This window comes from Sus scrofa, chromosome 18 (genome assembly GCF_054392235.1).
Source record: "Sus scrofa isolate SSC_HxYL_T2T_F1_AM1 chromosome 18, Sscrofa_HxYL_maternal_Yorkshire_Landrace_v2.0, whole genome shotgun sequence".
Lineage (NCBI taxonomy): Eukaryota > Metazoa > Chordata > Mammalia > Artiodactyla > Suidae > Sus > Sus scrofa.
This window is the reverse complement of record NC_139400.1, coordinates 46,379,540-46,392,511: the sequence shown is the minus strand read 5'-3', so window position 1 is coordinate 46,392,511 and position 12,972 is coordinate 46,379,540. Positions and strand designations below refer to the sequence as shown.

Here is a 12,972-nt window from a genome sequence, read left to right as displayed (position 1 = left end):
TGAAAAAAATAAAAAAAAGAAAGAAAAAGACTCTTTCATTCGCCTTCTCTTCTCCTGGTTGGATATCTCCATTGCTAAAGCATCCCATCCAAGGACATCTTCTGAGTTTAAGAAGAGTTAGCTAATTATCACTGATAACTATCGTTATGGAACTTTGTATTCGTGGGAGGGTTGGAAGAAAAGTAACGGGACAGGGGTGGGGGCTGGGGAGTATTTTCCTCCCAGCACTGCTTCCCAGAGCTTTTGTCCACCCCTCTTCCCTAAGCCAAATGTCCTAGCCCTGCCGTATTCCTCCTCCAGCTGTTCCTGTGTGGCCCTAATAGAATATGAGTGATAGTTTACATGCCTGGGTCCAAACTCCAGCTCTGCTGCTCACTAGCTATGAATCCTTGAGCAAGTTATACTCTTAGCCCTTCAGCAGCCCTAGGATTCCTCGACATATAAGAAAGCCCTATTTTGATCATCTGCAACAAAGGAATTATAGCTACCAATGTCCTAGGCTGCTGTAAGGTTTATAGTACATCACCCATGTCGTGCCTCCAGCCCAGGACCTGCCCTGATAACTCCTGCTCAGTAACTGAAAGACTAATTGGAAAACTTCTGTCTTTCAGCCCAGCTTTCCCCTCACCCAGAAAAGATGGGTACTGGGATGGGACTTGGAGCTGGCTGGTCAGCAGGAGAGACCTCTTGGGAGATTCTTGGGAGATGCTGGCTGTTGCCGCTCAGGGATGTTCAGGACCCGAGTCCATACTTGACCCCTTTGCGAGTTCTTCACCCTGGGAGATGCCTTTCTCCACCCTGGAGCTCCATGTGTTCTGAGGACCTCAGCCATGCTGCGAGCCCATGAGAGGAGGTGTGATGACTGAGTGAGAGCCTGGGTTGCAGTGAATTTTCCAGGAGGTTCTTTAGGAAGGAGGGCGGCAGAGCCAGCTGCAGCTTGCCCTCTATGGGCTGGCTCTGCAACCCTCTCCCTGGTGTCTGCCCTGAATCATACTCCACCTGTTCAAATTCAAAGGCTGGAAGACCATGGCTCTTGTATCAGAGGCAGTAGGCCCGCTGACATCTAAGAGTATGTGTTAGCGACTTGAGAAAAGAAGCTGCTCTCCAGGTGGGTGTGGTGGCGAGGATGCCCTTGTGCAGTGTATGTTTCTTCAAGCATTGAAAATACAACTGTGCCAATTGGTGAGCGACTGTGTCCCTGAGCCTCTGAGCCTTCCCACCACTGCCTGGCCTTCCAGCTTCTCCCTAGGACTCTCCAGACCTCCTCGCCATCAGTTAACACAGGGGCCAAGGTCATGTACAGGCTGGTAGGCATCTCCAGACCTCGCTCCAACACCGCAACCAGCATCCATTCTGATTGGCTGGCAGAGGGGCCAAAACAGTTCGTGACAATCCTCACTTTCAAAACATCGACATCTTTACCAGAAAGCTGCTTAGGGAAGGGCCCCATTCAAAAACTGAACTTACTGACTGCAATTTTGGCCTTTTCTAGACATTCTGACAAATCCTAGAAATGTTCCTATCGTATCAAGTCAGTGTTTCTGGTGGGTCTTATAAAGCACTAGATCTAGGCACAAATTTCTGTTATGGTGTCCCTTTTGGCTGCCTTTGTGAGCTTAAAGTTAATTCTCCACACTACTGAAGGTGCAGTTCTTGTCTTAACTATGCGCCCCTTGCTTCTCTGCTTCAGAAATACCCCTTTGCCTCCCAAGGCCCATCTCAGGCATGATAGGGCCTAGCCTGGTTCCTGCTACTTAGTAGGTGCTCAGTAAGTATAGAAATAAAGTGAAAGAAAACATTTATGATATTGTGTTAAGCAGGGAAAACAGGCTACAGGATGTTATACATACAGGAAAAAAAAATCCTGCAAAGAAATACGCCATAATAATTGTTGGTGATCACTTTTTCCTTTTGGTTCTTTTCTGTTTCCTAAATTTTCAATAATGAGCACAACTTCAGCAATAAATGCTTTTTTAAAAAGACCTCAATACATGCTGCCCTGTTTCTAATTGAAAAACAAAATGATTTGCTCCCAGCACAGGCCCCTAGGATCTGGTGGTGAACAGACATTCCTGCCCTCCCAGAGTTTCCAGGCTGGCATGGAGACACCAGAAACAAGTACAGTAAATAGAAGTGAGATGAAGCAGAAAGAAGGCTTTGGCGACCGTCTTTTTTTTTTTGGTCTTTTTAGGGCTGTACCCGCGCCATATGGAAGTTCGAAGGCTAGGGGTTGATTCAGAGCTGGAGCTGCCTCCCTGCACTATAGCCACTGCAACTCGGGATCCAAGCCACGTCTGCAACCTACACCACAGCTCACGGCAATGCTGGATCCTTAACCCACTGAGTAAGGCCAGGTGTTGAACCTGCATCCTCATGGATACTGGTTGGGTTCATTACCGCTAAGCCACAACGGGAACTCCTGGCAGCATCTTTTTTAGGAGCGGCTACTCAGATCCCCTTGAGAGAACTGATGTGATTTTAATCCAGTTCAGTTCACTGGGGAGATCAATGTTTTTGAGGGATAAAGAACAAAAAAAAAAAAAAAAAAAAAAAGGATGAAAGAAAGAGAGAGAGAGAGAGAGAGAGAGAAAGAAAGAAAGAAAGAAAGAAAGAAAGAAAGAAAGAAAGAAAGAAAAGAAAAGAAAAGAAAAGAAAAGAAAAGAAAAGAAAAGAAGACGTGACAAGGGCTTCGCCAAATGCCTTCTGATTTCCTTAGTACTGGGCGCGGTCATTGCTTCTGGGGTCCTCCCTGCAAGGCTGAGGGCAGGTTCACCTGGTCTTGGCTTGACCAAAGCCCCACTGTCTCCTACAGGATAAATGTATTAATACCAACATTAAAAAAAAAATCATAAGTACTTTTTAAAAATGCTTTGGGGGGAGTTCCTTGGTGGTCTAGTGGGTAGAATTTGGTATTTTCACTGCCACGGCCCAGGTTCAATTCCTGGTCTAGGAACTGAGATCCCACATCAAGCCACTGCACACCATGGCCAAAATAAATAAATAAATAGAATGTTTTCTTTCGTAGGTAGAACTAAATCTTACACCCTGGAAAATAGCCACTGTTAAGAACAGTGGAATGCAGATAGAATAATAGAGTAGCAAGCTCTACCTGAAGGCCAGATATGCCAGCATTTGATAAAAACTCATAACCAGAGGTGCTTCGTACATCTGTCTTCCTACTTAGTAAAAATTGCCTCAAAGCCCTTTTTGTCTTTTTCTCTGAGCCCCTCTCTGCCTTACCCTGGAGCTATTTTTGCACCTACTTGCTCCCCCACTCTGCCCCCATGGGCAGTCAAGTCCTTGGGGACAGCTTCTTTCAAATCGTGCTCCATTTGGAGTTCGCATCGTGGCGCAGTGGAAACAAATCCGACTAGCACCCATGAGGATTCGGGTTTGATCCCTGGCCTTCGCTCAGTGGGTTAAGGATCTGGCGTTGCTGTGAGCTGTGGTGTAGGTCGAAAACACAGCTCACACTGGGTGTTGCTGTGGCTGTGGCTGCAGCTGTTGTGTTGACTGGCAGCTGCAGCTCCAATTCGACCCCGAGCCTGGGAACCTCCATATGTCACGAGTGCGGCCCTAAAAAGCAAAAAAAAAAAAAAAAAAAAAAGTCTTATTCCATTTGTAAATCAACTTATGCCACTAAATTTGGGGGTGAGGAATCCTCTGTCCTAACAAATTTCTAGAGAACATCTGGATTAGCGATCTTCTCCCCGTCCCCAAACCCCTCATAAATGCCTGCTCTCTGATAACAAAAAACTCACGTCCAAAATCATCATTTCACGTCCCAGGGGCTGTCTCCTTTGTGGGAACCTGTCACTGCTGTCAAAGTATGACGTGAACAAAGGCACTTTCTGTAATTTTCAAATATATTGCTGCTATAATTGATAGCAGAGAACTAGACTGCTAAAAATTGTTCACTGTTAGAAACTCATGTCTAAAAATACTATTTTTCTTGGTTTCTTTCACTCCTAAGTGGACCAGAATTTGATTCTTTAACATCACAGAGCCTGAGAGGACCCAATTTGTGAATGTGTCTTATCCAATTCACCAATGCTCCAGAGTGTCAAGGGAACATGTGCTGAGTTTGGAGCACCCCCTGTGCACTGTAGTCTTTGCATGTTTTCCCATTGTTGTCAGCACAGTCTACAGCGCAGGGGGCTTTGGCTGAACCATCTGAATGTTTGAGAAATGCCTTTCTTCAGAGTGTTTCTTACCACAAAGTGGCTCCAACCCTTGAATATGCTAATCCGTGCTGCGGCTCTCCCCGTGGAGCATGTAGTTTACAGGCTTCCCAAACTTCCAAACCTTAAAAGGACAACACTTTTCTTTGCCAGCACACCTATTCACACTTCCTACAGCAGGAGTGACAGCAAGGGTTTTTGTGTCAAACAGGTCTGAATCGAATCTGGACTGTGCCACTTACCAGCTCTGACTCTGGGCAAGTTACTTATTGACTCTAAGCCTCAGTTACATCGTCTATAAAATATGGATGAATCCTTTCTACATTGTAGTCGTATCACGGTTTGCTGTCAATCTTCTCTTCCAGGTAATAAAACCTTTGATGAGAAGGGTTATGCCCCATTCACTATTATTACATCCCTCATATATAGTTCATGGTACAACACAGACATTTAATAAGTACTTGTGAAATGAAGGGTAGAATGAATGATTGCACAAAGAAATGACTGGCTGAAGGAATATTTCTTTCTCCTTTCACTATCGATCATATGCTTGCGACTACACTTATACCCGGGTTACAAGAGTTTCCACCCAGGTGGGTAGGTGCTTGGCATACACAGTCAGGGCTCTCCCCCAACCACACGATCCTCCGCATTGAGCCATCCACACTCACTGGGAGTTATGCTTGCCATTCCCCTGGTGACCTCAGAAGTCACATGATCTGCCTGGTGTTTCAATGTCAGGCTTATTTCATTCTGGGAAAACGGTGTGGAGATGGTGGGAAAGACGCTAGAGTCCAGATCTGTGGACCATCAGCTCTGTTTGCGGCCATGCTTAAATTATGTCACCTCTGAGTTCTACCTGCAATGTTGGATGTGAGGACTCAAAGACGTCTGGAAAAGCTAATTTGCTTGCCTGACTCAGTGAGAGGCAGAGGGGGACACGCTGTAGGCAATGTGAAAATGAAGCTCGTCACCCTCCCTCCTTGGTAACATTTTCACTGTTGGCGACCCAGTGCTGAAGTCAGTGTTTCCAAAGTATGAAGACCATGCTTCCAACTTCTGAAAAGTCAAAACTTTTCCAGAAGTTTCCTTACAAATGGAGGGCGCCACTGTGATCAGTGGTTGGAGAAAAAGGTGGGGGATAGATTGTGAGCTGGATGTAAAATTCTTCCGGTTGGAAGCCAGTGATGGTCCTGACTCACTTGACAGCAATCCTTGGAGGCATAAGCAGATTCTCCACCAACCCAGAGGGGCTTGGTTCTGGAAGTATTCATTTGATTCTGCAATTTGTTATGGTCAAATCTTTTCAGCTTCTCATTACTTTCTCTCTTTGATTATAGCATTTCCTTATTCCAATAGCAAATCCCCTTCAGAGTCTATTAAGCACTCTCATGAGTGAATTGCAGGGGAAGCCACCACACAGGCTCTCAGCCATATAAGCCCTCAGCTTGGGGGCTTAGAGCCCAAAGAACCATGGATATGTATATTGGATTTCTTTACTCAAGGGCTTGGAAAATTCCAAGGACAATATGGCATGACTCCCTAGCAGTCTACTAAAAAGGGGAGGCCAATCCTTTGCTTGATCGTCAGAGCACACAGTAGCATATACCCATAGAGGCTTTGCTCACCTAAGTTTTTAATCAAATAGTGGCATGTCTGGCCATTGGGTGGAATTTGCTGGTTTATTATGTTATCTGTCTACATTCTACTATAATCTACAGTGTCTACTTTCCAACATGTAGGATTTAGCTCTACCAAAGCCCAATTTGATTTTCATGTTCTGACATGATCCAGCTTTATGACTTTAAGATATGTGGGAAAAAATGAAGTCAGCTCATGTCAGTGTCTTCTTCCAGGGACCAAAAAGAAAAAAAGAAGAAAAAAAAAAAAAAGAAAAACAAAGAACTATACAAGTAACAGAAAAACGCCACCCCTTTTGAATGCACCCCTTTAGATCACTAAAAATCTTTTCTTCATACATATTTTACCATTAGCTAAATTTCCTCCTTTTCTTTTCCTAGGCCAGTTCCACATTGTAGAGCTATTTGCGTTATCGACACATTTAGTCATATTCTCTCTATCCTTTTCTCCAGGAAGTATTTTGAAAAATAAAGTCTTTATTTTATTTATTTATTTTTTTGGCTGCACCGTAGCATGCATAAGTTTCTGAGCCAGGGATTGAAACTGAGCCACAGCCGTGGCAATTCTTAATGGCTACAGGCTACCAGGGAACTCTAAAAAAGTATTATTTTATTATCGTTATTTTTTTTAGGGCCATACCTAGAGCATATGGAAGTTTCCGGGCTAGGGGTCAAGCTGGAGCTGCAGTTGCAGGCCTACACCACAGCCACAGCAATGCGGGATCTGAGCTGTGTCTGCAACCTACACTGCAGCTTGTGGCAATGCTGGATCCTTAACCCAGTGAGCGAGGCCAAGGACTGAATCCACATCCCCACCAACACTATGTTGGATACTTAACCTTCTAAGCCACAATGGGAACTCGAAAGTTTTATTTTAAACAGCAATATTCCACTCCCACAACTTTTCCTGACATTATTATTCATTGACTTTATTACACCACCACCATCACTACATACTTACTGAGGTTTTTCTACACCTGATGTTCTCTACCAGACATTGTATATACTTTATACTCAGCATGATAGGAATGAATGATTTTTTCCTTTTATTCTTTTATGGCCATGCCTGTGGTATAAGGAAGTTCCCAGGCTAGAGGTCGAATAGGAGCTGGAGCTGCTGGCCTATACCACAGCCACCCTGGATGTGAGAGCATCTGTGACCTGTGCTGCAGCTTATGGCAATGCCAGATCCTTAACCCACTAAGCCAGGCCAAGGTATCAAACCTGCATCCTCATGGACACTACGCTGGGAACTCCAAGGAGTGAGCAGTCCTTATAGATGAGAAATCCACAACCCAGTACTGTTTCATTGAATTGTCCAAAGCTTCACAATAAATACTTCTGTTTCATTTTGACAGTTTCTTCTCTAATATCTGGGCACGTGCACAAGTTCTCCAGGGCTAGACTTCATAGGCTTTTCTTATTATTGGATGTTGTCCTATTCTTTACACACGTGATTTCTGGCAAATGATTGGGTTTGTCAGATAGTGGGTGTGGTTCAGTCACTGGGTTGTCTTAGGTCGACTGCTTTCTAACTTATACTTCTAACTTTTCACCATTATTCTATTTGCATTCAGGTTTCCAGAAGAGTTTTGCTGAAGGCTACACAATTAATCAATTTACTTGTATTACTTTCCTACTATTGAGACACCAAATTACCACAAATTTAGCAGCTTAAAACAACACAAATTTATACTTTGATAGCTCTGGAGGCCAGAAGCCTGAAATGAGTTTGAGGAGGCTAAAAGCACATGTCAGCGGGGCTGGTTCGTTCTATAGTTTCCAGGGGAGAAATCTTTTCTTGCCTTTTTGGTTTCTAGCAGCTTGCACATATTCCTTGGCTGATGGCCTCATCCTCTGACCAATGCGTCACAATGTTGTCACATTTTCTCCATGCTGATCCTCCTGTCTCTCTCTTATAGGGACCCTTGCGATTACACTGGGCTCATCCAGGTAACCGAGGATAACCTCTCTGTGCACAGATCCTTTACTTAATCACACTTGCCAAGTCTTTTCTGCCATGTAAGGTAACATTCACAGATTCTGAGATTAGGATGTGGCTCTCTTTATGGGAGGCCATTATTATGACACTGCCCTGTCCATTCAACAAGTTATTGAGCATTTAATACATGCAGGAGTGGAGTTCCCATCGTGGCTCAGCAGAAACAAATCTGACTAGCATCCGTGAGGACACAGGTTTGATCCCTGGCTTGCTCAGTGGGTTAAGGATCCAGTGTTGCTGTGAGCTGTAGTGTAGGTTGCAGACATGGCTTGGATCCCACGTTTCTGTGGCTGTGGTGTAGGCTGGCAGCGATAGCTCTGATTTGACCCCTAGCCTGGGTACCTCCACATGCTGCGAGTGCAGCTCTAAAAAGACAAAACAAAAACCAAAAAACAAAAAGCAAAAAAACAAAACCATGCAGGAGTTCCTTAATGGCTTGGTGGGTTAAGGATCCTGTATTTTCACTGCTGTGGTTGCTACTGTGGCATGGGTTCGATCCCTGGCATGGGAACTTCTGCAGGCTGCAGGTGTGCCCAAAAAATATATACATTCAGTTAACTGTGCTGGGCTCTGGGAAAGTTACAGGCAACAGCATGCATTTGCAAAATAAATCAGCCAGATTATCTGCTTTCATGGAGCAGGAGGGGAAGACATTAAATAATAATTTCATGGTTATTTATCTTCTTGCACAATTAACTGCAATTGTGATCAGTTCTAGAAGCATGGAGTGCCATGAAAAGAGAGGAATCCTAGGGGACCCAACTTCACTTGGGGCATCAGGGGAAATGTCTTAGAAGACATGACTTCTGATCTGAGCTTTGATGTGGGTGATTAATTAGGTGAAGATGAGGGCCAAGCATGGAAGCCGAGAGACCAACAACTAAAACTTTAAAATTCAAAGCAACTTTTAGAACTTTTCAAATTCCCTAGGGTTACTAGCTTTGCTAAGGAAAGAAAGCTTATTCCTTTTTTCTTTTTGAAGTTTTATTGAAGTAGTATTGATTTACAAACATAAGGTTGTGATAATTTCTGCAGTACAACAAAGTGATTCAGTTATACATGTACCCACATCCATTCTTTTTCAGATTCTTTTCCCATGTAGATTATCAAAGAATATTGGATCGAGTTTTCTGTGCTATACAGCAGGTCTCTGTTGGCCAATCATTCCATATACCACAGTGTACATATAGAATAAAGGATTTTTTTTTTTTTGGTCTTTTTAGGGCCACACTCAGCATATGGAGGTTTCCAGGCTAGGGGTCTAATCGAAGCTGCAGCTGCTGGCCTACGCCATAGCCACAGCAATGCCAGATCTGAGCCACATCTGCAACCTACACCACAGCTCATGGCAACACTGGATCTTTAACCCACTGAGCGATGCCAGGGATCAAACCTGTAACCTCATAGTTCCTAGCTGGATTCATTTTCCGCTGAGCCACAATGGGAATTCTAAGGATATTCTTAAGAGAGAAATAGTTGTCATTCTTCTTTAACTTTTCAAAAGCAGGCAAGAAATATTTCCAAATTTGAGTACTACCTGAGTACCTTCCTTGGAATCATCTGATTTCTTCTACTTATCAGAAGTCAAGGGTAAAACTTAAATTTGCATTATTAGCGTTACTCACTGAAGATTCTTGAGATCTCTCTGAGGTTAATGACCCCCAAATAAGACTTCAAACAAGTCCAAGTAGATAAATTCTCCAAGATTCCAAATATGAGCTTATACCAAAGTACAGTTTGGAATGTCTGTCAAACTCTTTGAAATGCTGGGAGAAATGAGTGAACAGTCGACTATGCATCCAAGTACGGTGTTAAATGCTGTTCTCTATTCTGTTAGAGTTTTAAACCTTCAAATCTTCAGGGAGCAATTTAATTTAGTTGCCTCTGATATTTAAAGCCTTTCTGTTTCTGCGATAATTTCTTGTCTAATGACCTTCAAAGAATTTTGTGGAGGCAAAATACATAAGAAGTGGATGGAATCTCATTTAATTTTCACCTTTTTAATTATGGAGAAAAGAATCAGCATCTCCCCCTACATTTTTGGCCCTTTGATCTTCTTTTTCTGTAAACTGAATTTTTTGGTGGCCTTTGCTCTTTTTTAAAATTTTATTTTATAAGAGCTTTTTGAATCATGGAGAAAATAATTCACAGTGTGGCATATCATGAAAACATTTTCTCAGTTTGCCAGTTGTCTTTTGACCTTGTGTATGGTAGCGTTTTCACTAGTCAGATGTATTCATAGTTCCCTCTGTGACTTCTGGATCATAAATTACAAATAAAATTCTTCTTTTTTTCCTCCTTTTATGGTTCTATTTTTATGATTCAAGCTTTAATTCATTTGGAATTTAATTTCGTAAGGAGTAGATAAGCATCTAGCTTAAATTTTATTCTGAAATGGCTAGTCTTTAATTCCACACATTTACTGAGCAAGTCAGTGTTTTGCCACTGATTTGAAATGCTATATATTTTTTTTATCAAAAACAAGAATCTCAAATGCATTTGGGTCTATTTTTAGACACCATATCTGTTCCATTTTAAGCTTTTAAGCTAAGTTTTCTACATCTAGACAGCTATATTCCCCTGTAATTTATCTCACTGCTCATAATTTCCTGAGATGTTTAAAGAGGAACTTTAGAAACGTTGTCAAGTAAACAACCCCATAACCAACAATTTACTTGAATTTTGATTTCTCATCTGTAAAATTGGGATAATGGAATAACCTTGCAATTGTGTGGGAGGATTTTAGATGATGTATAAGTACTTAGTCCAGCTTTTGGTGTGTTATTGCCATTCAAATTGTATTTGTCAATTGCCTTTTACTTTTCAGCCCTGATGTGTACCTATTATACAAAGGGGCTTAGTAAATACATAGCATGAAAATAAGAAAATGACTGTCTATGCTTTAAAAGCCTATCAGTTTCCGATAAGACACTTTTGACCCTAGCACCATTTCTGGCCTCAGTTATCAAAGATGTGGTTGTCTTCCAGGCACAGCCATGAGTTTATTAAATGAGATGGTTTGGAAAACTTTATTAAGTCTCTGGATTAAAAATGTACACAAAAAAATCTTCCAAAGATGTAGGCTATTTTCTCTTGGTTGTATGTTTCCTTCAAAAATAACATTTGATTTTCTAATGATTTGCCAAGTCAAAGTGAAGAGCAGCCATAGCTCAAGAAGGAACGTTCCTTAACTTACATATTTGATGATCATGCAAATGGCTTCTTTCTTTTTTAATAGTTGGTTTTCTGCTAGGCTTGGATGTAAGAGAAAATACTCAGTGCTACACAGAGTTAGGGTGGAGAATGGAGGAAGAGCAAGTATAAGTTGGGGAGGTTGACCAGACAACCAAATGAGGAAAGAAACTTAATTTTTTTTTAATTTAGTTCAGGTTTTGAGCTACTGTTTTGATAGAGTTGTCCATAACAGTAGCCTTGGAGGCTCTAATGTAATGATAATGACAGAGCAAGTAATTTCCTTTCCTTGTTTGACACAGAGATTCTGCTAAACTGAGAACGGTTAATTCATCTTAATTTTGCACACACCTGCCACAAAAAAGCCAAGTCATAACACAGATGGATTAAAGAAATTTACTCAAACACAAAACACACACGCACACACCACGTTGAACAAAATGAAGCTCCGGATCAGATATTACTTTTCTTGAATAAGAACAAAGGACTAATTGCTTGTTACAGAGAACATTTTGATTTTAAATAGAGGAGACTCTAAACTCCAACCCTCTTGCCAATTTGATCTTACTGCTCATTCACTGATTCCTTTAAAAAGAAAAAAAAACAAAAAAAAAAACCCACCACTTATTGAACATCTACTTGAGTCCAAGAACTTGGTAGCCTCTGAGAACACGCCTCCAAAATTCATTCAAGTTTGGGGCTTGAATGAATTATAATGAAGTCTAGGCTGTCACAATAGGGCAACAATTCAGAGATGCATTTCTGGGAGAAAACTATGCCTTTGGTCAGAAAGGAAGACTGGAAAGGACAGAATGAATGGATGTCCACGATGAGTCATCTGGAAGATTGTGGCAGGAAAAGCCCAAGTCTAGATAAATGGACCAAGACATCTTAAGGCTTAGGTTTAGTCTGTGAAAAAGATACAGAAGAAAACACAGTGGAAGTACAGACACCAGCAAGTATTGGGAAGCAGTGTAGAGATAAGGAGCATTATGAAGGTACTATGCTCAGAGTTTACAGAAAGAACTGGGTTCAAATGTAAGCCCATCCATTCAGCACACATCTATTGGGCACTTGTAGCATGCCAGCTGCCTGGACCCATAACAGGCAGTGGGGATAGAGAGCTGGCTCAGGTATATTTCCAGCCTAATAATGCATAGTCCAGTGGTCAATCTCAAAGAGAGAGAGAGAGAGACTTAAACTAATGAGTAAAATACAATATGGAACATGCAATGTGGAACTGTTAGGACATGGAACTGTGGAGACAATGAGGAAGGGAGTCTCATCCTCACTGGAATGGGAGCATAGGTGTGGGATGGTTTCTTGGAAAAGGTGACAACTGAGCTGTATCTTACAAGATGACTCAGGGAAAGGGTATTGCAGGTGTAAGGGGAAATAGAGCAAGGCTGGCAGGTGAGACCCAGCAGGATGTGACCAGAATGATAAGAAGTACTGAGCTGCTGGAGAGAAGTGGATGAAGCAGCTCTTCCAACAACAAGGCTGGGGAGGTAGGGACAGGCTAGCTGATGGAACTCAGATTTTGTCCTCACCTTGATGGATGGCTTTGAGGGATTTAAGCAGGAAAGGGAGCATGGTCAGATGTGCATTTTGGAAACATCCTTTGGGTGCCTGGAGTGGAGGGTTTCAAGGCCGGAGGTAGAGATATCAGATACAAAGTTGCTGCGGGACTTCACCCTAGAAAGGATAAGTCCCTGAATGAGGCAGATGGAACCGGGGATGAGAAGGGGCGGACTAGAAAGAACCATTTAGGTGGGTGAATGGTGGTTTCAGAACTAAGATATGGAATGAAGGAGGGACAGCTGATGTGGGGAAAGACAATAGTCCAGTTTCTGACATGTTATGTTCAAGGTGCCTTTGGGACCTACAGATGAAGATTTCTCCTGGAAGCTGTAAGCACTGACTGAAGCTCTGAGGAGCGTTTTGAGCTTTGTAAGGC

The 12,972-nt window shown here is 42.4% G+C and overlaps 1 protein-coding gene across 3 annotated transcripts in view; it reads right to left on the bottom strand.

Annotated features, from left to right (window-relative positions):
- AOAH (acyloxyacyl hydrolase) overlaps positions 1 to 12,972 on the bottom strand; it is a 180,809-nt gene that overhangs the window by 111,457 nt on the left and 56,380 nt on the right. The window lies entirely within an intron of this gene.